This window comes from Macrosteles quadrilineatus, unplaced genomic scaffold (assembly GCF_028750875.1).
Source record: "Macrosteles quadrilineatus isolate MER2022 unplaced genomic scaffold, UCM_ALF_1.0 Scaffold_1__1_contigs__length_201487025, whole genome shotgun sequence".
NCBI lineage: Eukaryota > Metazoa > Arthropoda > Insecta > Hemiptera > Cicadellidae > Macrosteles > Macrosteles quadrilineatus.
The window spans coordinates 57,215,077-57,242,172 of NW_026542594.1; the positions used below are offsets into that span (position 1 = coordinate 57,215,077).

General features: G+C 33.9%; 1 protein-coding gene across 1 annotated transcript in view; it reads right to left on the bottom strand.

Annotated features, from left to right (window-relative positions):
- Positions 1–27,096, bottom strand: part of LOC128983185 (uncharacterized) — a 139,942-nt gene that overhangs the window by 93,022 nt on the left and 19,824 nt on the right. The window lies entirely within an intron of this gene.

Genomic DNA, 27,096 nt, shown 5'->3' on the forward strand with positions numbered 1-27,096 from the left:
GTGTTTTTCAACAAGGACATACTGACAATATTACTTGGATGAATTCGTTAGCTACTATTGTTGTGGATATTTGTATCAAAGGATATCCATGTTTTAGTGTCACCATTGAAGGACTTCAGTTCTAGCTTAGGCAATTTTACAATGCTAGTATTAGGCCTAGAGGTTGGGTTTAATGTTACCTACTGAGTTATTTGACAAGTGTTTATCATTAAAGTTCTGAATAAGAAGAGAAATTTCGGTTTGAATGTTAATTGAGAGTTCTGATATGTCGTTCTGGAGCTTTAAAATAGCTTCTTCATTGTCAGAAAAAACGTTAGTATCGTCATAAACATGAAGAAGCTTATCAAGGTTAGCTTCAAAATTGGCAGAAATTGTTTTAGCTTCGTGCAAATAAAGGTTAAGTTTAGCGGTTTGAGCTTCTGTTATTTCTGATGGACATGATTGAATATACTCACTGATCGTATTTAATTTATTTAATTGCAATTTGCATCTATTGGAAAATGTGGAAAATCTCATTTTGAAAGTTAGGCCTAGATCATTCAATGAGTTAAGTAAGTAGTCGAGATATTGTAAATTGATGGGGTAATTTGAGGATAAGGACGACTGAGGAATAAAATCAGGGTTTCTTTATTATTTCAGTGTTGATATTGATAACTTACGATGAGATGCGATGAGTTGTCTTCATTGTCTTCGAAGAAGTACAAACATAACCTTACTTTTCTTTTCCTTCATGACGTTTGAAGCTGAAGTTGTTGTAGACGAAATGAAGTGTCGAAGTGATGAATGCGGAGCGGAACTAGCAGAACGATGTTTGACGATGTTGAACACTTGGAATGAGAGGAGTGTGGACTGTATCGTGACGTAGACGTAAAGTTCAAAATGGCGATGCAGTGTCCTTGGCGGCTTCACGTTGGATGAAATACGTTCAACCGAGACATTGAGACAATTCTTGTGGTGTCTGATTCTGTTAAGCTAGGCGCCCACCGGGCAACTCAGCGGGTGACGCGGCGCGGCGCGACGCCGTGGAAAAAAGTTGCCACGTATCCGTGCCATGTTATCTTATGGACTGACGCCCACCTAGCAACCCAGCGGGTGATTCAAGACGAATGAATGCAACAATGAAAATTGACATACCGGTATGGTAATGTGATGGGAATTACAGATGGACTGTTAAAAACAAAGACATATAAAATTAATACAAAGAACAAAGACACTTGACTGAACAACTAGTGGTCGTCCAGTGGTCGAAAACTCGACCATAAATATGTACAGTTGGAATTTTTTGGCTATAAGCGGTTTCGGTATCGTGGAATATCTTTGCGGATGAACCTTTTTGGCTGTAGGCTGTAGTGAGCTCGATACATCGATGTATATAACCTAACATCGATGGTGTTAGGTTATATACATCGATGGTGATGCTTGATGCCGATTATGTGTTAACTTTTCACATGTCAATATTTTAGGTCAAATCAATACAAACAAACTGGCATGTTGTCAATTAGGGACAATGTTGTATTACTTACGAAATAAATTTCATTTAAGATAAAATAAATTAATTTAGTAGCCTATAGTCCTATGTCATTGTCTGATTTATTAGAAAACATTCTGGATTAAGGCTACTGCATTTTGTAAACCAAACTCGAATCTTGCTTTCTTGGCCCATCGTACAACGTTTTCCAAATCCTAAATCATCATTATGTCCCAACAGTTTATCATGTGTATCCCAGTCACAGCAACTACAGTATTCTATTAATATAATGATCAACATTAATTTTGCAAGAAGATTCAATATTTTAAAACTGCTCATGTAAATTAATTATTTTCAAAGCAATTATAACTTAATTTGAAGGCAAATATTAAATAACATTTTATTCATTAGTTGTTTTTGAATTAGGAATCATGTCTCTATTTCACGGTAAATATTCTTTAATGATTAGCTAATGACAAAGTGATTTTATTAAAGTAAATTAAGTATATTTAACTATTGTCAAATTCCAATAATATATTACTAGAGGACTCATGCTGCTCTGCAGCGTTAAAATAATTAAAGTGGTTTAAATACCTGTAATGTCGACGATCTCAAGTGGTTGTGAAACAACTAGTTTCGGCTCATAACGGAGCCATCTTCAGGTTTTCCAAGGACATTATCACTTCTTCCGAAGGTCGTCAAAGTTCACAAATAATTTACATACATTAAAAACATTTAAAAACACGTAACACGCATGCCTAGGCCTAGCTTTAACGACGTGACCGGCGGGAGTTTACAATGACAGAACTCCTCCCTCATTTTTTGACCGATTTTGATGATTAAAGTGTCAAAAAAATGGCCCTGATTTGTAGTTTTGCAAAGTGTTTTTTGTTTTTTGATATCTTTATTAGTTTGGGCAGTGTCTTCCATCAAAGTTGGGTTTTCTCCCATAAGATTAACATGGGGGGGGGGGGGAATCTAAATATTTAATTTTAAACTTTGTCTCCACTAATTTAAGAGAACGGCTGGGCTTAGAAACTTGGTAGGGATGTCCAAAAAAAGGTCTTGGTCTGTAGATGAGTTATCAAAAGAAAAACGAAGTAAATTCGCTTAGGGCTCTGCCCCAGAAGCCTTTAAAGATTCATCCACAGATTTGTTTACATTTTGGCCATGTGGATAATATTTTTTAATGAAACAGCTGTTTATTTTAAAATTGTATTTTAAACAACACACATTTATTGGGAGTTACTGAATTGTCCAAAAGAAGTATTTGCAGTGTTATTTTCTGATTTTAAAATTGATTTCCTTCTATATCATGTCATGTTTTGCAATATAACGTTCCATTACTAAATCAGTGGAAAATCCTTTTATCACAGTAACTCTTACAATGATTTCTTATTGAACTATCTTATCTACTTTACGGGTTGGTGTCTGCCTTTTTCACACATTTTCCCTATATTTTATCATTATTGTTGACAGATCATCATAGGTTCATGAGATTATTGTTATACATGATTTCATCATTGGAAAAATCTTTGATAGTGTAATACAATACAAAATAATACAAGTGCAGAAGGGCACCCATTTGAGCAGTGTCCATATTTTGTTAAATTAATAGTAGTTTACAGCAACTGGATAAAACATTTTACAATATTTATGTAGAAACATGTGCATGATTTAGAAAGTCATGAAGCTGGAAAACTGCAATATATTGCAGACTTTTCAGAGAGGTTACTTTGATATATTCATTAAGATTAGTGAAAACATAATATAGATATGTATACAAATGAGAACTTGAACTCTTAGAGAACCTTTGAATGTTATTAGACTAACGAAAAGGGTTGTGCATGTTTACTAGCGCTACTCAGCAACAAAAACCTTTTAATTCATCTCTAAAATATATATTCTTAAAGTGCGCTGAGCAGCAGCCTAAAAAAAATATATGTAACTTAAGCTTATTTATTAACATATTTTGATCAAATTTGGAAAAATACATTCATTTATTACTTAACTATTAACATTTTACACCAAAAACACTTTTTACCCTCCCTGTTGCAGCAAACCTAAGTACTCGTTAAACTAATTCTATTTTAATGGGTAATACATGTGATATTTGTAAGGAGACATTTTAGTGTACATCCAATCAGACAGATGGAAATTCGCTTAGTCTGCAGGTTTGCTCCGGCAGGAGTATTTTGACAGTTGTATTGAAATAATAATACAAACAAGTTTATTTTTGGGTTATTTGTTTGTTTATGATCCATATAGTTTCTATTTTATAATCCGTGGGATAGTCAAAACAACGCGCCCATTCCGGTGGCGCATCGTTAAAAACTACAGTATGCTCTTGGGTTTTCCTCAATACTCTTGGTTCAGAATTAGTGTATAATAGTCTTTGCGGTAAAATATTCTAAGATTTTGAACAGTCGTAATGATCCCATTGTTTAATAACACACCCCAAGTGTTAAATAACCAATGCTAAATGGTTTAAATATATATATGAGGATGTCCTTTTCTTTTGTACTGTATTTAGTAATTTGCCACTGTACTGTAGATGATTTGTTATAATCATATGTTACAGTTCATTTATTTACATTTTTGTAAAGCTATCTAGGCTACCTAGATTTCAATAAGACCAATGTTTAAAAATATTAAAATTTCATTTAAAGTTTTTAACGAAAAGCGAATTTTCCAGACCAGTGGCTAGCATGGCTATTGTTTTTAGCCTGAAACTATAAAAATGTTGCTGGACTATATTCCATCCGTTGGAAGAATTTATATGTCAACGCACACGTGATCAATGTTGTAGTCAGAGGGTCGAAGCCCGACCAGCGCCACTGCTACCATTGGGTTGCGTCACACATCTGATATAGCCGTAGTATTATTAGTCCGGTGAATCAGCGACCTTCTATCTGGCACTTGGCAATCTCTTCTTCCTACTTTAATGTTCACTGTCTTACTCAGTAGTCTGTACAGAGTACATACAGTACGAACTGTATAGCACACAAACAAAACGACGGTTCTTACGATGCAACACAGTAATACCACCAGGGCCCAATCTATTTTAACAGGCAAGCATGTTTCTTTATTTAACCTTTTTTCTCAGCTCGTGTACATTGCAGGGAAAATATACGCATACTTTTGGAAAGATATTTTCCTGTAGATGTGCAGAATCCCTTCATAAATTAAAATAGGCTGAAAAATAAACACAACAAAATAATTAAAATTAAAAAAAATTAACATGGACCTAATGGGTTGCCATGCTGGTGACGAAATAACAACGCAATATAAACAGAAAACTAAAACAAACGGAAGAAATTCCACTCACATGTTTTATTTACAGCGTAGTGTAAAATAGAGAAGTCTGTACTTAACACATTTTGACCACTGGACGACTTCTAGTCTATATTATTAAAAGTACCTGGGGACCGAGCTTTGCTTAGGGAAATCATTAGTATACTCAGAGAGTAATCTTTGGTCAACAATGTCATCTATCTAAAACATTCAAAAGCTGATCTTGTTTTTTAGTGTTTTCCACAACTTAATCATAGCAGCATTAGGTTTTCCATAATAACTATTATTAATTCTTAAAAACCCATTTTTTTCTAGGTATTTCTTCTCCTTGGTGATGTTCTATGACTTTCCTATGTTTCCATAGTTTGCAAATCGGCTCTTTCAATTATTACTAAGAAATGCAGCACAGTGTTAATTCAGTTTTCTTTTTAGTATATCAAATTATCCAGGCTCTCTCGCTTTTAGCGAATTTTCCATATAGGTAACGAACTATTACTATAGGTCTCATGGTAAGACCTAGACCCGGGACCGATTTACTTTTTCGTTTTGAGGTCCCCAGAGGCCAAAAACACAATCCGTTCGAATTCATATTTATATATATACTAGCAACAGAGTCCGTTGTGGTTAAATACAACGGTCTCTAGTAAAATAATGGTTATGAAACCCATTCACCACTTTACTCACTAATATTAATGGTACATATTAAGGATACATCAGATTAGGAACATCGGAATATAAAGGAAAGGAACATAATTATTATTTTTTTTTTAATTGCATTTTTGTTAAACTGTTCTCGATTTGTTAAATATATAGATTTACTAGCTGTACCCGCGGGCTTTGCCCCGTTTAACTTTATAAGTGAGCTCGTTCGCATGGCTCAATCACGTCCTGGTTGGAGCTCGTTCGCTGCGCTCACTTGCCTTCTGGTTAGCTCGTTCGCTATGCTAACTTGCCTCCAGGTTGAAGTTCGTTCGCTACGCTCACTCACCTTTTGGTTGTAAATTAGCTGTTGTCATAAATGTAAAAGAAATAATAGTGCTGCACCCTGTTGGTAATCCTTGTAACTTTAATGCTATTGAACATCATAGAACAGAACCAACTTGTTTAATTGAAACAGCAGTTAAGATTCATTAATTCCATTTAAATATGAGTACTCACAAGGTTCATGGGAAACTCCAGAGCCACTGGGGCAGAGACCGAGAGTCCGATCAGAATAAAAACAGCTTAGTTTTCCTATTTAATGCCTAAAGAATCAGTGTACCAAATTTCAGCCTCCTAGGTAAATGAGAAGTAAGAGAATTGGTGATGAGTGAGTGAGTCAGTGAGGGCTTTGCCTTATATTATTGAGCGGAGCGAGCGAAGCGAGCGAAGCTCTTTGCGATCAACTTCAATCCAAACAATATAACACCATCACTCAATAACGGCTGAACACATTTCAGCCAAACTTAACAAGACTACTTAGACTAATAATGAGATGGTTTGTAAACAAACAAATTTCAATTAGATAGTGCTAATGCAATTTAAAACGAACTTAAAATTTAAAATTTTTAACATTGGGCTTATGGGACTAAAGTAGTTATGACAGTTTTTTTGTTTACAAGAAAAATGTAAACAAGAGAATCATAAGGTATTTCTGAACTTTCTATACTTTTCTTTTAAACGATTTTAAACCATTCCTATGATTTTAATAAACAAGAAAATGTCGTTAAAACATTTTTTTAAGGCACGGAATTCACTGAAAATCGAGAAAATATACTGAACTACTTTCTCAATGCGCGGAGCATAAACAAGGAGGGAGATTTTGTGAAACAGTAATTTGGTAACAATTCAGTTATTTCAAATGTTGATAACAGTAGCCCATCCTATACAAATACTGTTATTTGATTGCCAAGCCACGGACTATACATACGTCCAGTTACAACCGTTGATAAGTAAACCTGGGCTTATAGAAGTACACTTTTAACCACGGTATGGATAATTGTCTAGGCCTGTCCAGAAGTAGGCTACTAATTTCTAATTATATTATCTACATTGTATATTTAAGGTATGTCTTCCCTACTTATTATATTATTCTGCCATTTCAGCCATTTTATGTTGCACGGTTGAATTTAAATGTCAAATTTCCCCTCCTGTTGTTATACTTTAATACTCGTTTTTTTATAGTTACTGTTTTTTTTTATACTTAAATACTTTAACCGATTGTAAGGGTGAAAATGTAGCCCAATGTTTTTTTGTTGTAAGCTACAGTTGCATTTGAATGTTAAATTACCTTTCTCATTTTTATACTTTACTTTTTGGATGTTAATATCAGATTCCAACTACTGTAATATTTTCCTGGTCAAAACTACCATAATGCACTTCTCGAAGAGGTAAATTTGAGTTATTATAATTTTAATCTTTAAACCAGCATTAGTAAATAAATCTATTGACCTTTTTACATTTAGTTACTTATACAAATATCAAATCACGTTTGTTCCGCTCAACTGGCTTTCACCTCTCTGAAAGCAACCCTAGTATATAGATACTAGCTGTACCCGCGGGCTTTGCCCCGTTTAACTTCACAAGTGAGCTCGTTCGCATGGCTTAATCACGTCCTGGTTGAAGTTCGTTCGCTACGCTCACTCACCTTAGGTTGGAGCTCGTTCGCTCCGCTCACTTGCCTTCAGGTTAGCTCGTTCACTACGCTAACTCGCTTCCAGGTTGAAGTTCGTTCGCTACGCTCACTCACCTTTTGGTTGCAAATTGGCTGTAGTCATAAATTTAAACAAATAATAGTGCTGCACCCTGTTGGTAATCCTTGTAACTTTAATGCTATTGAACATCATAGAACAGAACCAACTTGTTTAATTGAAACAGCTGTTAAGAAATTCCTTTTAAATATGAAAAATCATAAGGTTAACATGGGAAACTCCAGAGCCACTGGGGCGGAGCCTGAAAGCCCGATCAGAATAAAAACTTAGTAATTTAAAATAAAAAATAAGCAATAAAAAAGTAATGAAAAATTAGTAAAATAAAACTACTTAGTTTTCCTATTTAATGCCCAAAGAATCGGTGTACCGAATTTCAGCCTCCTAGGTTGGGAAGTGGGAGAATTAGTGATGAGTGAGTGAGTGTCAGTCAGTGAGGGCTTTGCCTTTTAGCGAATTTCCCATATAGGGAGTAAGCTATTACCGTAGTACTCATGATAAGACCTGGACCCAAGACCGATTTAATTTTTCATTTTGAGGTCCCTAGAGGCCAAAAACACCATCCGTTCAAATTCATATATATATATATGTATATATATATACAGGGTGTCCGGTCATAAGTGTTAAATAAAGTTTTGCATCAAACTACATGGTAATGGCGACATAATGACGCACATTTGAGATTCCCAACCTCAACCGTAAGGGAATAACAAATAAATTAAGGTTTTCCAAAAATTATTGTAGTTGTTATGAATCAGGTTATATTACTCGGTTAAAAATGCACTAATAGTTAATTTAAATGTCATTTTCAGAATCCTCACAAAATTTTAAATAGATATAACACATAATCGTTGTGGTACGGAAAAAAATTCTACTTAAATTTCTTCGTTAAACAATTAATTTTAATACCGACGAAAATTTAAATAACATTCAGCGATTTATTTCTCGGTTACCGAGATCCGCTGAGTTTAACAAATATTACTAAAAACTTCCTTATTTAAAGGGCTTTACAATGGTGTATGATAGTTTTTACCAAGTTTCAAATTTTCTAATGTAATTCAATCATTGTTGTTGAAAAACATGGTAGGACAAAGAAAAGCCATCGTGAAGAATAATACATTTAACTGCAGGCAACGAATAACTTGTATTTTTTTCTCGCATGCAACGCTTTTTTATAACTATTAAGCTAAGAAAAGAAACATATAGTAGCAAAATGTGTTTGTGATAAAGTAACGGTTATCGTATATTTTTCATATTTCTGATAAGATTTCAATTAACTCGCGGAAGTTCGGTTGTGGCTATATACCAAAACTACCCGACATGGATTGGACGTGGAGGAAGTGTGACATGGCCTCCTCGATCTCCAGACTTGAGCCCGTTAGATTTTTTTGTTTGGGGTTACATGTAAAGTCTAGTTTACTCGACTGTTGTAAACTCTGACGTTGAGTTACGGTAGAAAATCTTTGAGGCTGCTGGGAAAGTAAGGGAAAAATTGACGTACGAGGTCACAGTTGGCGCATTCACAAGCGAGCTAGGGCCTGCTTGCGGGAAAACGGAGGGCACTTTACACCCAAACTGTGATTCCACCTTAAGTTGTGCTTCGGACGAAGTATGTCATAGATTTGATTTGTATTGTGTGTTTTTACTAATGTATTGTGTTTTTTTAATAACAAATTTTCCAAAGTCTAAACAAAAACTCTTTAGTTTGATGAAAGTGTAATCTAGTCAATCATTAATTACACAAACCCTCATCATCAGTGGTCAGCTCATAAAATAGTAAGTATTCATTATTTTTTACAATATCTGTTTTGGTTTAACCGTGATTTTTCACAATAGTACATAAAATTCACCATAGATTTGACAGTAGATAATTGCAGTTATACATCATTGTAAAGCCCTTTAAATTAGGAAGTTTTTAGTAATATTTGTTTAGCTCAGCGGAACTCGGTAACCGAGAAATAAATTGCTGAATGTTATTTAAATTTTCGTCAATATTAAAAATAATTGTTTAACAAAGAAATTTAAATAGAATTTTTTTCCGTACCACAACGATTATGTGTTATATCTATTTAAAATTTTGTGAGGATTCTGAAAATGGCATTTAAATTAACAATTAGTGCATTTTTACCAGAGTAATATTACCTTTTTCATAACAACTAAAATAATTTTTGAAAAATCTTAATTTATCTGTTATTCCCTAACGGTTATGGTTGGGAACCTCAAATGTGCGTCATTATGTCACAACTACCATGTAGTGTTATGCATTATTATTAGTTTGATGCAAAATTTTATTTAACACTTATGACCGGACACCCTGTATATATATACAGGGTGTTGAAAATGTCTGGAACCAACATTATATCTGGTGAGTGGTTAAAGAAAAACAACTGATATTTTGTGTACGGATATACTATGGTTTTACCTATCTTTTAGTGCCTTATGAAAATTTTTACCACTTATAGGGAACGTCCTGTGGAGGATGCAGTAAAAAGTTTTAATGGAAGCCTATGGTAAATGATACATCATTTTAAAGGCCATTTTTTTCTGAGTAAGGAGCCACAAGTTTCATCTCAAAAGGACCACCCTAGCAAAAATGGCGACTGTTTAAAAAACCACTTATAGGGAACGGAATTTTTAAATTTCAAACAGTCACCATTTTCGCTAGGGTGGTCCTTTTGAGATGAAACTTGTGGCTCCTTACTCAGGAAAAAATGGCCTTTAAAATGATGTATTATTTACCATAGGCTTCAATGAAAACTTTTTACTGCATCCTCCACAGAACGTTCCCTATAAGTGGTTATTTAAATTTCAAACAGTCGTCATTTTTGCTAGGGTGGTCCTTTTGAGATGAAACTTGTGGCTCCTTACTCAGAAAAAAATGGCCTTTAAAATGATGTATCATTTACCATAGGCTTCCATTTAAACTTATGACTGCATCCTCCACAGGACGTTCCCTATAAGTGGTAAAAATTTTCATAAGGCACCAAAAGATAGGTAAAACCATAGTATATCCGTACACAAAATATCATTTGTTTTTCTTTAACCACTCACCAGATATAATGTTGGTTCCAGACATTTTCAACACCCTGTATATATATATATATATATTTGTGTGTGTCCGTTAGCGCGATAACTCGAGCAAAAATGATCCGATTTTGATGAAATTTGGTACAAACGTGTAAACCTACGTTTATTCGAACGAGTTCGCGATCCAGCATAATCGGACAATGGGAACGGGGACTTATGGGGGGTTTTATGGGGTAAAAATAGGTTTTTCCCATTTTTGACCCTAAAAACACAAAATTTTGCAATTTCTTTCTAAACCGTTTTGTAGAAATTAAAAAAAGAAATAATTTAGTATATTAAAGCGCTGTTGTATGCTTAACGGTCACGGAGAAAATTCAAAAATAGTGTAATTTAAAATTCCCATGTTATTGTTATGGAGAAAATGAACATTGTTGTAGTTTACTTGTTTATGGATATATATTGATAAAATTTAGCAAATTTATTTACTTCAACCTATACTATTGACGTATGGTCAAAAAACACTTTTTTACCTTCCCCGTAGCAGCAAACCTAAGCACTCGTTAAATCTAATGTTATTTAAATAAGGGAATACATGTCTTATTTATGGAAATATTTGAGTAAAAATGTAATCAGACAAGTTGAAATTCGCTTAGTCTGCAGGTTTGCTGCGGCGGGGGTATTATATATTTAGATTAGATAAAGAACTTTCATTGTATTTTTATTTAATTATATTTAAGTTTGTCAGGTTAAGTGTAAGAGAGGGCCATTGTGGCCCTAACTTTGCCTGGTTGAATAACGAATTTTTCATTTAATTTAATTTAAATCATTTCAAGGAACACAAATGCAAATTGTTAGCAACAACATTCAATCAAAGAAAATTCAATTAAATAACAATATACCAATAAGCTGTTTACTTAATTATTAACACATGTTTCGTATGATTAGATTATACATAATGGTAAACCAATTATTGCCATCCATAACATTTATTGCATTTTCTTTTCCGAGTCGGGTTAGCTCTTTTATCCGACCGATTTTCATAATTTCGGCCTTAAACTAAAGGTATGGACGCACCACAGATTTGCCATCAAGCATCGGCATTCATTTTTAACGTATATTTCGAGTTATGCACAAACTACCTCCCTGCCCTTTCTTATAGGAGTTAAATTTTGTTTTTTCAAGTTCGTTTGGCTCTTCTACCCGACCGATGTTCCGGATGTTCAATTTTGGTCCTAAAATAAAGCTATGCAAGCACATATTTGTCATCAAGTATCATCATTAATTTACCGTATCTAATGTATTACTCGACAAAAAAATATAAATTAAATTTTTGTATTTTTTCAATTAAAATTTTTAATTTTTGTATTACTTCAATTAAAGATGTATTTCAGCAGTTCTAATTACATTATGTGTTGGTCAAAAATCTTTTGTGAAATACCAGCTTTCATTTGAACTATTGATTATTAAGATCGGACTACCTACAGCACACTCTGCTGAATCATGAATCAACAATAATTATAATCGTTTTAGTACTTATCTGCAATCAACGATACGTAACTCTATTTTTATTTAAGTTATTTTATATGTCTTGGTCATAAAATACTTCTAGAAATAAAGTTTTTCATTTGAGATATTGATAGTTTCAATTAGTTAAGTTCAAGATACTGTATCGCTCAATCAGAAAACATAAATTTGATTATATCTTGGATATGGAATTTAGTTTTAGATATATTTACTCAATTCTAATTACGTTATCCTCTGCCGTTCTCCAAAAGATTATCCAAAAGCAGGTTCTTTTGACCTAAGAACCTTCAGTGAAATACCAGCTTCAAAAAATCTAACTTTCATAATTATTTGCAAATCTACACGAGTTAGGCTTTACAATGATATATCTATTATATTATTAAAGTGATACAATCAAATTTTATGTAAACGGTTAAGGCCATTTACCAAATAAAAATATAGGCATATAGCATATCAAAATGAAGCTCAGAGTGTGTAGATTTGCCGAAAAGTATTGATATGGGCGAACTCCTGAAAGGCTCTGCCCCACAGGCTGATTTCCAAAGAGCTACGCCTTGCATGTTTTGGAAGTAAATGTTATTCCATTAATTTAGTGAACAACAGCTGGCCAATGCAATTGACAATATAGTTTGTTTGTTTACATTTTTGTTTACTTATTTTATTATTTAATTTTTATGTTCTTAAAAGAGGTTCGGTGAATGGACAGTTAAGCTATTTGTAGCTGTGACCGATGAATATGAGATACACAAACAATGTATGTTGTTCGTTCCAAGAGGTTGTCACCGATCTTTAACAGGTCACCATTTCATTGAAAAGTATTAAAGTAAAGTATTAAAGACGTCGTGGAAGAGAGTGGTGAGTTCAGGTACAACCGTACCCACCTCGGCCACCTCAGGACGTAAGGTATGAATGTTCCACTGCTTTTAACATCCTTTAAGATGACAATTTTTCGAACTTGGACCCTTTAAATTTAATATAAAGTTAAAGTTGATTAAATTAATTTAATGGTGGCTTCTGTACACCCGTGAGTTCGTGGGTAGAACCTCTTGTATTTATATATTCCACTACTGGAACAGAAACATTATGGATCATAAAAATAAACAAACTATGCTGCATAACATTATAGTAACAATTAGTAAACATTATTTAATATTTCTGAAATGGAACTGTCAAAAAACCATGTAAATGTTATTAGTATCCGATTATCCGAATCAATAGGGACCAGACCCCATTCGGATAATCGGAGTTTTACCGGAATTCCAGGAATTTTAAAGAAAAATCCTCATTTTCGGTACTAAGTGAACTTTTAATTAATAATAATTTAAATCCGAACATTATTACAGTTTACAATGCTCATAGTACAAGTGTTCTATACATGTTATTAAGTCAATAGTGTTCCATCAAAGTCCAAAATTGGCTAAATGTGTTTAATAACAATTCTTTGATATTTTGCAAAACTTATTACTGTAGCTTTACGTTTTTAAAATTGTTGAAATAAGCGATTCGGATAATTGGAGATTCGGTTAATTGGAGTTCGGATAATTGGAGTTCTACTGTATAGGATTCTGGCCGGTTATGTAATTTGTTTATGTTTATGATCAATACCACTTTCTGTTTTAATACGCACGATGTATATACTGTACCCTTCATTTCTGAACCGTCGACAGGGTATATTCCAATCAGGCTCCTAAGTTTATTTTTATGCTGTTTGTGATAGACTAGGCAAAACAAAAAGCTTAATACAATGTTTTATGTGAAACCGTCATTTTCTGGTTTACTTACTCTAGAGCCCATAAGGGTATACTGTACTCCAATCAGGCTCCCAATACTGTAAGTAGTATATTATAAAAGACACTTTTTGCCTGTGTGATGAACTACCTATATTTTTCGACTTATTGCACCATTATTTGAACAAACTATGTTAAAAACTAAAAATAGTTTTCATATAAATATAACTTCTCAAAACTACTTCTAAATTGGTTTCAATTCAATTTGGTAATGGAAACCAGCAGCTGTTTAGTAAGTGCTTCAATTGTTTTGTCTATTACGATTGCGTTAGTGTACACTACCATACATTAAAAATGGCTGTTATTGCTGCAGTATGATGAAAATTATTTTTTAACACTGTTTGTGATAGAGGCAAAACAAAAAGCTTAATATGATGCTTTTTATTTGAAACTGTCAGTCACACTGGTGCACGGTGCACTAATCCTAAATCTATAGTTAACTGTACTACGTGCGGCGGACGATGTGTCATAGCATAGATAAAAGGAGTATAGACATACTATATACATATTCTCATATCTATTATATTATAAAAGTGATACAATCAAATTTTATGTAAATGGCTAAGGCCATTTACCAAATAAAAATATAGGCATATGGCACATCAAAATGAAGGTTAGAGTACAGTATGTAGATTTGCCGAAAAGTATTGATATGGATGAATTTCCTAAGGGCTCTGCCCCACAGGCTGATTTCCAAAGGGCTACGCCTGGCATGCTTCTAGTTTAGATGATTTAGTTTAGTTAATTAAACAGCTGATCAGTACAATGAACTGGTGTTTGTTTATTTACTCGAAAAAGATGTTTGTGGCGCTTTATGTAGATTGAGGAGGGTTATGTTTGGTTTTAAAGAAAGGTTGTATACGTTTTGTAAAGTATTGCTCAAAGTTTCATTTTGTAATTTATATAGTAAGCTTCATGTAAAGAGGCTGGACAAAAATTGAAGAATTATGGTAAAAAAAACATGCCATTCATGAAACATCAATATGAAGCAATCGATGCTATTGCTACACTAAGGTACGTTGTCATATTCTTTTGGATCCATTAACATTAAAAGTAGGGGTTTGAAAGTGTCATTAGATTAATTATTAAATAATTGTACTGAACTCAAGAAAGGTTGTTTATTTCTGATTTAACAAAAACTCAATCAAAATATAAAAACAATAACACAAAACATATGTAGAACAATTACCATGTTATAAACATATTAACTACTACTGTCATCCCTCCTTCACAAGTCAAATTTATTATGTTCTTATTAGTCATTGTTATGTTCTTCTGACCTGGACGATTGACCTTTATTCACATCATGGGAGATTCTGAATGACTTGTCTCTTCTTAGGAACCATGAGTTTCTTCGGTATTCTCGTCCATCACTAGTCTGGATTTTGTACGATCGTGGTTCAGGACCAACTTGAACAATCTTTGCTCTCAGCCAACACTTTGGTTTGAATCTGAAAAGCACTGGTTCATCGAGTTTAAACTGATCAGGCTCTGTCTTCCTCATCTCTGTCTTCCTCATATCACCGTATAGCTTCTCTCGCCTTTTAATTTTTTCTAGCTGTTTTGAAACATTCTTTATGACCATCGGAATAAGGTGGTTGGTCGTAGATGGAAGAAAAGTCTTTGTCCTCCTACTCATCAGCCGCTGAACTGGGGAACCTAGGTTACCTCTTGGTGTGTTACGGTGATGAAGAAGTGCAAGATAAATATCGGACTGTTCTTCTTGACACTTGATTGGATCTTGGAAAATGAGGAGATGAAATTCTATGATTAAATTTCCATTCGGATACGAATTTAGTGAATTCTATAGAAGCAAAACATGGTCCTCCATCAGTTCTTAGTTCATCTGGAATACCATGAGTTGCAAAGTACTTTTTTAGGTGTGTAATAACAGTAATGCTACTTTTGTTCCTTAGATTTTCACACTCAAAATATCCTGAGTAACTATCAGCAACTACTAAGAAGTATTTACCTCCTAAAAGTACTTTTTTAGGTGTGTAATAACAGTAATGCTACTTTTGTTCCTTAGATTTTCACACTCAAAATATCCTGAGTAACTATCAGCAACTACTAAGAAGTATTTACCTCCACATTCAAAAACGTCAGCACCGATGAACTGCCATGGCCTCACTGGTACTGTTTCTTGAAGGATCACATATTGAGGTTTATCTCGTTGATATTTGCTGCATACATTGCACCTTGCTACATATTGTTCAATATCTCTTTCCATATTAATCCAATATACATAGTCACGTGCTGTATTAATTGAACTTTGAACACATTTGTGAGGACGGTGAATATTCTGTAACACTTCAAGTTTCATTTCATCAGGTATAATCAAACGGGTTCCTTTAAACAAAAGACCATCATAGCAACTTAGTTCTTCTCTGAAAGTGAAATATTTTACCAATTCCTTGTCAACAGTGCTTCTTTCTTCGGGCCATCCTTTCAAGATTATTTCCTTCAATTTAGAAAGCTCTGTGCATTTTCCAACACTAGTTCTGATTCGAGAAACTGTATCAGAAGACATAGGAATAATCAACTGAATATCAAAGCTGTGAGGTTCATCATCTTGATTGTCATTGTAGCAATCTCTACTCAAGGTGTCAGCCAGATGAAGCTCACAACCCCGCTTGTACACAACTCTTGGTCGATATGGTAAGATTTCCAAACACATTCTTTGCATTCTGGGAGGAGCATCAGACAACGGTTTCTTAAAGATAGCCTCTAAAGGCTTATGATCTGACTCAATTATCAACTCCTTGCATCCCCATACATACTCATGAAACCTTTTGCAAGCAGTCAGTATTGCGAATGTCTCTTTTTCAAGTTGACTGTAGTTCTGTTGTGATTGAGTCAATGCTTTGGAATTATAAGCTACGGGCTGCCCAGATTGTAACATTACAGCACCTACTGCATAACTGCTTGAATCCACAGAGAGAGTCACAGGAGAGTTGGGGTCATAGTAACGAAGCACGGGAGTTCTTTGCAGTTTTTGCTTTAACTTGTTAAATGCTTCTCGTTGTGGCGTATTCCAGAACCAGGCCACATTTTTCTCAGTGAGAACTCTAAGAGGTTGAGTATCAACCGAAACATCTGGTATAAGCTTTGACAAGTATGTTATACAACCTAAAAATCTCTGAAGCTCAGACAAACATGTGGGTTCCTTCATTCTTGAAATGGCTGTTACTTTGTCAGGATCAGCTTGTAACCCTTGGTCTGAAACTATGTGACCAAGAAATTTCACCAACGGTTTGGCAAATATACACTTTTCTTTGTTAAGTGTAAGTCCTGATTCACTCAGCTTTGACATTACTTCATTCGTGATCTTTTGCAATTCTCTTTCATTGTTACTGTGAATGAGTATATCACAACGATCACATAAGACCAATGGTTGGTCTTATGTGATCGTTGGTATATCATCCATTGAATACTCTACATTCTTAATTCCTTTGAGCAAGTCTGACATAATATACTGGAACACTTCAGGGGCCGATACCAAACCAAAGGGCATGCGTAAACAAGAGTAGCGCCCCCAAGGTGTTGAAAAAGAGTCAAGAGTCAAGAGTCAAGAGTCAAGAGTCAAGAGTCAAGAGTATTTATTCCATTGATCTATAGCAATACAGAAATAGGAACAGTCAAATATTCTTACTAAATGCTAATACATTAAATTAAAATTAACTAAAAACTATGTACAACAGGTTAAAACTTAACATTAAACTCTGACATTTCGAATTCATCAAGCGAATAAAAAGGGTTTTCAACTAGCCAATTTTTTATAGTTTTTTTGAAGTGATTAAATGGGACGAGTTTTGCAGTTTGGGGGAGCCTATTAAAAAACCTTACACAGTTGGCTTTAAAGGATTTACCTGTTTTGGCCAACCTGTGTTGGGGTAGATCCAGCTTAGCCTTGCCTCTCGTGTCATGTGCATGAAAGTGGTCTCTGGTGGTGAAATCTGAAAGGTGTAGTTTTGTGTGGATAAGTACTTGATAGATGTAAAGGTTTATTACTGTCATGATATTTAGTCTAATAAACAATGGTTTACAGTGTTCCACTTCATCCACTCTACACATAGTTCTCAAGATTTTCTTTTGAATTATGAGAATGTCGTGTACAGCACTAGAGTGACCCCACAAAACTATTCCATAACAAATATGTGATTGGACAAAAGAAAAATAAGATATCCTCAAATACTCATCCCTCACACAATCTCTAAGTTTCCACATTAAAAAAGACACTCTGGAAATCTTCTTACAAATGCCATCTATATGATCATTCCAATCAAGTCTAGAATCCAAATGAAAACCAAGAAGCTTTACTGATTTATAGTTACTTCTACCTGCCATGCTTAGCAATAAATCTTGAGTTTTATCATTATTGCAAAGCAACTTATTTGATGAAAACCATATTTGTGCAGAGTTGTAAGCATGATTTATGTTCTCCTCAAGAGTTTTCAGATTGGAATGTGATGAAAGTAACGTTGTATCATCAGCATAAATGACTGTCTGAGAGGGTATGTTGTAAGGTAGGTCGTTAATGAAAACTATAAAAAGAAATGGTCCAAGAACAGAGCCCTGGGGAACACCAGTTGTTAGTTAATGTTGTTGATTGGCTAGAATTAAAAGAAACATATTGTTTACGATTAGACAGATAGGACTTCAATAAATTCAGAGAGTTGTGTGAGATGCCGTAGTGAGAGAGTTTGTCAAGGAGAATACGATGTTCAACACAATCAAAGGCTTTACTCAGATCGCAGAGCTTTAAAGACACTGATTCCTTATTTTCAAAAGCAGTAAGAATGTTGTCAACCAGAGTAGACACAGCAGTGGTTGTTGATTTCTTTGATCGAAACACAAACTGGTAGGGACTAAATAGATGGTTTATGTGGAAGTGATGATTAAGCTGAACGTGTAGGAGTGACTCAAATACCTTAGAGAAGATGGGAACAATTGAAATTGGTCGATAATTCTGTACCAGAGCCTTATCCCCTTTTTTATAGACAGGAATCACCTTAGAGACTTTTAGTAAATAAGAAAAATAGCCCTGAGTCAAACACTGGTTAAAGATGAATGCAAGAGGCTCACTAATATACATAATGGTTTTTCTTAGAAGAAAATTAGATATCCAGTAAAAATCTGTTGCTTTTGAGTTGGAAAGATTTGTCACTGTTTTCATTACCTGATCCGTGGAGACGTGAGACCAATTGAAAGCAATTGACTTTTGTTTCGAGTTCCGTGTGAGGTTATGTGCCAGTGTGTTGGTGCTTGTTATATTTTTCTGTATATCTGAAACTGAATTAATGAAAAAATTGTTAAAATGGTTTGGATCAATTGTTATTTTAGTGTTGTTTGTATGTGATTGTGTTTCTAAAGAAATCACCTCCCACGCGGCTTTACACTTATTACTTGAGTTTTCAATATAATTTTCATACGTCTGCTTCTTAGCCATTTTAATATTATCCTTGTATTGCTTCTTAAAAAACAAGTAAGCCCTGTAAGCCGCAACAGTAAGGACAGAGTGATCTCTTTCAAAGCACTTATACACATTATGATAACCTAGCATTAGATCTCTAGATTTTCTTAGATCGTCTGAATACCAATTAAATTTTTGTTTGGTTCTACATTTACTCTTAGATGATACTAAAGGAGAAGCGAAATGCCAAAGATTAACATACCTTTTAAAGAATAAGTCAAACAAAGCTTCTACATTTATCTCATTACATAGATAGGAGCTTATCATTTCCCAATGTTAATTTTTTAAACACTCAATAAACAAGGAAATTTGTTCTTCATCTTGTCTGCGAAAATAATGTTTGATTCCAGATTTATCTGAGTTAATTTCTACATGTTTCTTTCTATCTATTTTATAATTAATAAGAAGAGGATCGTGATCAGATAAACAGGATTTCATTACTTTTACATTGTATAGATCCTCAGAAAAATTTACAAAAACATTATCAATACAAGACTTTTTTCTGGTTGGAGACAAATTGGTTACAACTAAGTTATATGAGCGCAAGATATTAAGAAATGTGACGGTAGTAGGTTCGGTAATTTGATCAAACTTGATGTTGTAGTCACCACAAATAATAATTTTTGTACCTCGCTTATGAATTTGTTTGACTACTTTCTCAAAGTTGTCAAAGAAAATTTTAGTATCACCATTAGGTGGTCTGTACAGTGATATGACGAGATTTAAGTTCTTAAGCTTTATACAAGTTATTTCAATATTACGCTCTGAATTGAACATATTTACATCAATTTCACAATACTGTAAGCTAGATTTTACATAAATACCAGCACCACCGTTTTTACAAGTTTTACGACACATAACACTTGCAGCAGTGTAGCCTATAGGAACAAAAAATGGAACTTGTATTTCTTGCAACCAATGCTCACTTATACAAAATATATCTATATTTTCAATATTAGCAATGTGTTCTAATTCTGTTACTTTATTTCTAATACATTGAATATTTATTTGTATAATCTTCAGAGTAAAGCTAGCATCACTTTTTAGATTACCTTTAGTTATGGCATAATTCTCTGATATATCATTCGTATTGTGTTGCATTACATCCTGTTGTAGTTTGTAAAGTTAGTAGTTTGTATATTCTCTTCGTAACTTTTATCTACCAGAATCCTTTTTTACAGTCAAGGATGGGGAATAAAGTAGAACCATTCAATCTAGCTGAGATGTCCTCTAATGTAGCCAATGGGTAATGTCTACGCTTTACATTTTTGTTAAGATCAGTTGGGTCAATGCATAGACGTATTTTGTCTCTTTGTTGGACTATGGCCATAGGAGACACACAAGGAGTAGGCTCACTTACCGGAGTAATAATCTTGTCTTTTACCATTTGGTCAAGTTCTGCTTTCACTGCGTCACGTATTGGATGGGGTATTCGCCTGGGTGGGTGTATTTTGAAACTAGGATTTTCCACAAGATCAATATCATACTCAAAAGACTTTAAACACCCTATTCCATCATATAATCCACTTATAGACTGATCAATTATACCAGCAATCCGTTTTACGAACCCTAGGGTTTCACATGATACTCTTCCTAATATTGATTGATGCCCATTTGGAACTATTACAAACAAGACAGTGTCTTTATGAGACTTTTTGGTTACAACTGGACAAATGGCTTCACCCAAAACTGGCGTTTTTTGGTTGTTAAAAGAAACAAGGCATTTAGTTGCAGAAGGTACAATGTTCAGATTACAAGCTAGTGCCAAATCATGGGAAATAACATTGCACTGAGCCCCAGTATCTAATTTAAACTGCACAGTTTTGTTATTTGGCAATTCTAATAATTCTGTCCAATCTTGATTCTTGACTGGGTTAGAGATGCAATCAACATGCAACGGATAATCAGAATCTTCATTCTCTACAACCTCTAAAACATCAGTATTTTTACTCTTACTAAGGAGATTCTTTCGAGTTTTACACATCTTAGCAAAATGACCTTTAGTCAAGCATTGATTGCAAGTTCGATTAAAAGCTGGACATTGACCTCTAGAGTGTTGTAAACCACAACGTTTACAGTCAAAGACTGAATTTTGTAACGTAGGCCTGGAAAAGGAATCGTCCCTTTTAACGACATTAACATTTGTAGGGCTGTCAGAGGATATTTCTGCTAGTTGTTTCTTAGCTTGTTCATGTGCCATACACTTACTAATTGCATCATCTAGGGTAAGCTTATCAGTAGAAAGTAGCTTTTCCCTTAAGCTAGAATCTGATATGCCAATAACTATTCTATCTCTTATCAAACTGTGTTTTAGTTGCTCAAAATTACAAGAATTAGCTTGGTTAACCAATTTTGTAAAAAAATCTTCAAAACGGTATTTATTTACTTTAGGGGCTTCTAACGAATTTTGAAAAAAATGTTTTTTCTCATTATTTGGCCTATTTTGAACACTTTACATTTGACACTTTTGGGGCAAACGCCTATTTCACCCTGAAAATCGCGTTTGAAAATCGCGAAAATTTTTCAGCAATTGCCATTTTTACTTAGAAAATCAGGTTTCCCCCCCCCCCTTGCCTTTCTTTTAAATGTGTTTTTATTATTGTAGTAATAAGCAGATGTATATTTAAACTAACCTAACCTAACCTTGGTTTAACTAAAAATCCGCTATTTTCGGCATATTGCTAACCTAAGCATTGGTTAGGTAGGGTTGGGTTAGGTTAGGTAGGATTGAGTTAGGTTAGGTTAGTTTAAATATGGTTAGGTTAGTTTACGTAAGGTTAAGTTAGGTTAGGTTAAGTTAGATTTAAAATATTCAGGTGATTTTAGGCTAATTGATTTAAATAATAACTTAATAACTAGCCATACCTTACCTAACCTTAACTAACCTAACCTAACCTAACCTAACCTAACCTAACGTAACCTAACCTTGGTTTAACTAATAATCCGCTATTTTCGGCATATTGCTAACCTAAGCATTGGTTAGGTAGGGTTGGGTTAGGTTAGGTTGGATTATATTTAGTTCTGTGTAGGTCCTTAGTAATAGTAAAAACACATTAAGAGTAAAAAAACTACGCATTTTTTTAGCACTTTTTGCAATTTTCAAACGCGATTTTCAGGGTGAAATAGGCGTTTGCCCCAAAAATGCCAAATGTAAAAAGTGTTCAAAATAGGCCAAATAATGAGAAAAAGACATTTTTTTCAAAATTCGTTAGAAGCCCCTAAAGTAAACAAATACCCAAAAGGGTATATCAAATCGTTGAACAACTTCATCTAATTCAATATCTTCATCATCCATGAAACCAAAAATGTTATATATATCTATAACATCTGGGCCTAAACTAGACATAAATGATGCTACCTGTACTGCATTGGATTTCCTATCAAGGCCAAAAGCTGTGTAGTACCAGTTCCACTGTTGCTTCCATTTCTTCCAAGAAGGAGCCATCTGAGTACTTGAAACCACAAGACATTTTGGTGGTTTTACATTATTATCTTTGTCTTCTGTATGGTTTGTATGGATATCATCATCTTCCTTAAAGTCATACCTCTTATTTCTATTTCGTGTGGGTTTCGGCACCATGTCATTAGATTAATTATTAAATAATTGTACTGAGCTCAAGAAAGGTTGTTTATTTCTGATTTAACAAAAACTCAATCAAAATATAAAAACAATAACACAAAACATATGTAGAACAATTACCATCTATCTATATATTAATAGGCAAGCATGTTTCTTTAAAACCTTTTTTCTCAGCTCGTGTGCATCGTAGGGAAAATCTACGCATACCGTTAGAAAGCTATTTTCCTGTAGGTGTGCAGAATCCCTTTATAAATTTAAATAGGCTCAAAGATAAGCGCAAAAAATTAGTTTAAAAATTTGAAAAAATTTACATGGATCTTATGCGTTGCCATGCTGGTGACGAAATAACAACGAAATATAAACAGAAAATCAAAACAAATGGAAGAAACTCCAATCACATGTTTTATTTACAGTGTGGGGTGAAACATTAACATAAGTGAGTACATTACATATTTTTGGTCGAGTTTCGACCACTGGACATTACTCGTATGTTATAAACATATTAACTACTACTGTCAGAAAGTAAGGGGTCTGACATAGGGGAGGTACGAATGAGGCATTAGTTCAAAATTCCTCCGTGAACAGCGCTGTAGTAGAGGGCACTTTGGCAATGAAGATTTACTAATCGCAAAAATAGTTCTGTTCATAAAGTAAAATTATAAATGCCTCAAATTCAATTTTATTATTATTTAATTATAAAATTAAACTATCATAACCTAACCGAACTAACCAAACTTGCTGACAATTAAATAATATAACAAAAGTTTAGTAATAGAAAAAATAATTCTGTTTATTAAATAAAACTAGAAATTGCCCAATTAAAATTTTACAATGACTTAATAATAAAATTAAACTGTCATAACCGAACCAAACCAACCAAACTTGCTGAAAATAAAAAAAAATCTTTGACAAAAAGTTAACGCTATCAGCGGGATGCGAACCCGGGACCTTCATTATATCAGTCCGGAACGCTAATCATTAGACCACCGAGGCCGATGTCTACAGATCGTTTTGTTACGGTAATGACGTTCCCTCAGCTAATAAGAAGCCCACAGCTGTCATCGTAGCCTCTTCTATACCTCCCCTGAGTAAATACCGAAAGTAAGTAGGTTTACACTTTTATTAAATCAGTTTATATTCTCATACAAAATCATAGAGTTGTTGTATTTTAAAACACACATCAGCACCACTTAAATAGCTCTCTGGGTCACATTTCCTTTCCGTTGCAACGCAAGGGTATAGCAGCTTGTTAATTATTAAAATCGGTTCAGTAACTGTAGATTTAATTGTACAAAGTTTAACAACAACATTTTTAATTCAGTATTTTCTCACCACTATAAATATGGAGGTTGCTTAACGTTTTTGCAAATAACTTTGAAATGGTGAGGAAATCGACCAAAGTCTAAAACATTGGTGATATTCTGATAGAGAATAACATTTCCTACAAATTAATATTATGTATTTCTTGAAAATACCCAGTAAAGGCAGCCTAAAGTTGGCTACAAATATAAACTTGGAAATATAAACTTGGGGTAAAAAGGCATTTTAAATGTATTATTGTTTATTTTTATTTTTCACCTCAAATATGCAATAAGATAAAACTTTCATAATTATTTGCAAATCTACACGAATTAGGCTTTCCAACGACCCATTATGTAACAAAATCGGTCCGGTAGAAGTCTAGATTTAGTTGTACAAAGTTTAACAAAAATATTCCTAACTCAGTATTTTCACATTACTATAAATTCGGAGGTTGCTTAGCTTTTAGCTTAGCAAATAACTTTTAAATGGTGAGGAAATCGACTGAAGTGGAATGTGATATTCTGAAAGAGAATAACATTTCCTACAAATTGATACCATGCACTTCTTGGAAACACTCCAAGTTAAGTTTACAAAATATGTAAGCATAACAAAAATATATCGAATTCAGTATTTTCTCACCACTATAAATTTGGAGTTCACTTAGCTTATTGTCTATAACTTTTAAATGAAGGGGAATTCGACCAAAGTGGATGTGATATTCTGAAAGAGAATAAAATTTACTACAAACAACTACTATGCATTTCTTAAAAATCTATATATATAAAATCCAATGTATGTTTGTTTGTATGTATGTTTGTTTGTTTGTTTGTTTGTTTGTCCTTTATGGACTCCGAAACCCCTCAAACAGATTGTAATGAAACTTTTAGGCATTATTAAGCATTATTCAAGGATGGTTTGTGTGAAGTTTGGTGCAGATCCGTCAAAAGGGCTCCGCCCCAGTGGCTCTGGAGTTTCCCATGTTAACCTTAAGAGTACTCATATTTAAATGGAACTAGCAGAATACCCGTCCTTCGTACGGGGTTGGCATACAAGTATACAATGCTTATTGCAGTTATACTTAACTCTTTCCAGCACGGAAAATACAGGTGACCCCAACCTGCACGGAATTTTTTGTTGTTGAAATGTTTGTAAATACTTGATAATTTTGAATTTAGAGCCATACTTAGTTTATAAGGTTATATAAAAATGCATTAACAATTTTTTTTTGTTATCAGTTAGTGATAAAAGGGAGTTACACATATGTAACACCGTGCAGCAAATGGAACATATTTGATTGAATCCAATAAATATTAAAATTCAAGTTAGATGGTTTCTTTGGGGATATCATAAATACAAATGCAAATTACAATATAAGAGAGTTTATATTTTACACATATACAATACTAGCTGTAACCCACGGGCTTTGCCCCGTTTAACTTCTTAATTTTCAAGATTATCTCGTTCGCATGGCTCAATCACCTTTAGGTTGGAGCTCGTTCGCTGCGCTCACTTGCCTTCAGTTTAGCTCGTTCGCTTCGCTAACTCGCCTCCAGGTTGAAGTTCGTTCGCTACGCTCACTCACCTTTTGGTTGCAAATTAGCTGTTGTCATAAATGTAAAAGAAATAATAGTGCTGCACCCTGTTGGTAATCCTTGTAACTTTAATGCTATTGAACATCATAGAACAGGACCAACTTGTTTAATTGAAACAGCTGTTAAGATTCAATAATTCCATTTCTCATTAGGTTAACATGGGAAACTCCAGAGCCACTGGGGCGGAGCCCGAAAGGATTTTTGAAATAAGAATATGCCTATATGTTAATCGGGAATGTCAGCTATCATCATGCCAAATTTCAGCCCAATCCGACCAGTATTTTTCGCGTTCACTTGTCACAAACATACATCCATACATCCATATATCCATACATCCAAACTTTCTCATTTATAATATTAGTAGGATAAAGCATTACAACATCATATGGAGACCTGAATAAATGTAGTAAAGAAAATTCACACACTGATAAATGTAAAAAAAACTATAAAATGTAAAAGTTACTTAGCCAAAACAAAGTAAAATAAAGGCCAATTTATATTTAAGTAATATAAACATAAATTTAAAGGCGGGTTTCAATAAAAAAATGTTCCAATACGTCCAAACCTTATCCTAAATTGTAATGACATGATAAAAAACTATCAATATCGAGCCAAAAATATGACAAAACCTATTTATAATGTCATATTATTTATAAAAATGCATAAACGAAATTAAAATTAAGTTTCTTGAAGATTTTATAATTAATTTATTATTTATGGATAGATATATTTGGAACGCTGAGCTGCATAGTGTTACATTTGAGTAACGCACATTGAAAACTCAAAATACATTCTAATTTACTGATTTTATGACTCTAAACTATTACAAGGGACGCTATTATAACAGTACTGTACATTACAAAACAGCATAGGAATTATATAATCAATAACAACATATCTTTCACTTGCATAAAAATAAAGACGGGATCTTGGGCACGAGTCTTTCACCAGGAACAGCTGGTTTTTTAGGAGTTATTTGTCAAAATGTAACAAATGGATGGTGCTGCCACCTAGCAAAGGTCCATAGTACTAACATTTAAAGTTTTCAGATGCATAGCGCTAGTAGTCTCGTTTACAATAGTATATTACGTTACTAGTCCTGAAAATAAGTGTTTACCGGACGAGTGTGGTCGTTCCCGTGCGAGACGAAGTCGAGTACGGGATTACCATACGAGTCCGGTAAACACATTTTGGACGAGTTACGTACGATAGTTTACGCCATACTACTTAATGCCTACAAATCCTTATATATTACCACCAACTAAAGGACTAAAAATCACTAGTCATAACCTCTAAGCGAGGTTATGTTTTTGTCTACAACCAAACCACTCATTGCCACCCAAATACAGTATAATCAGCTGA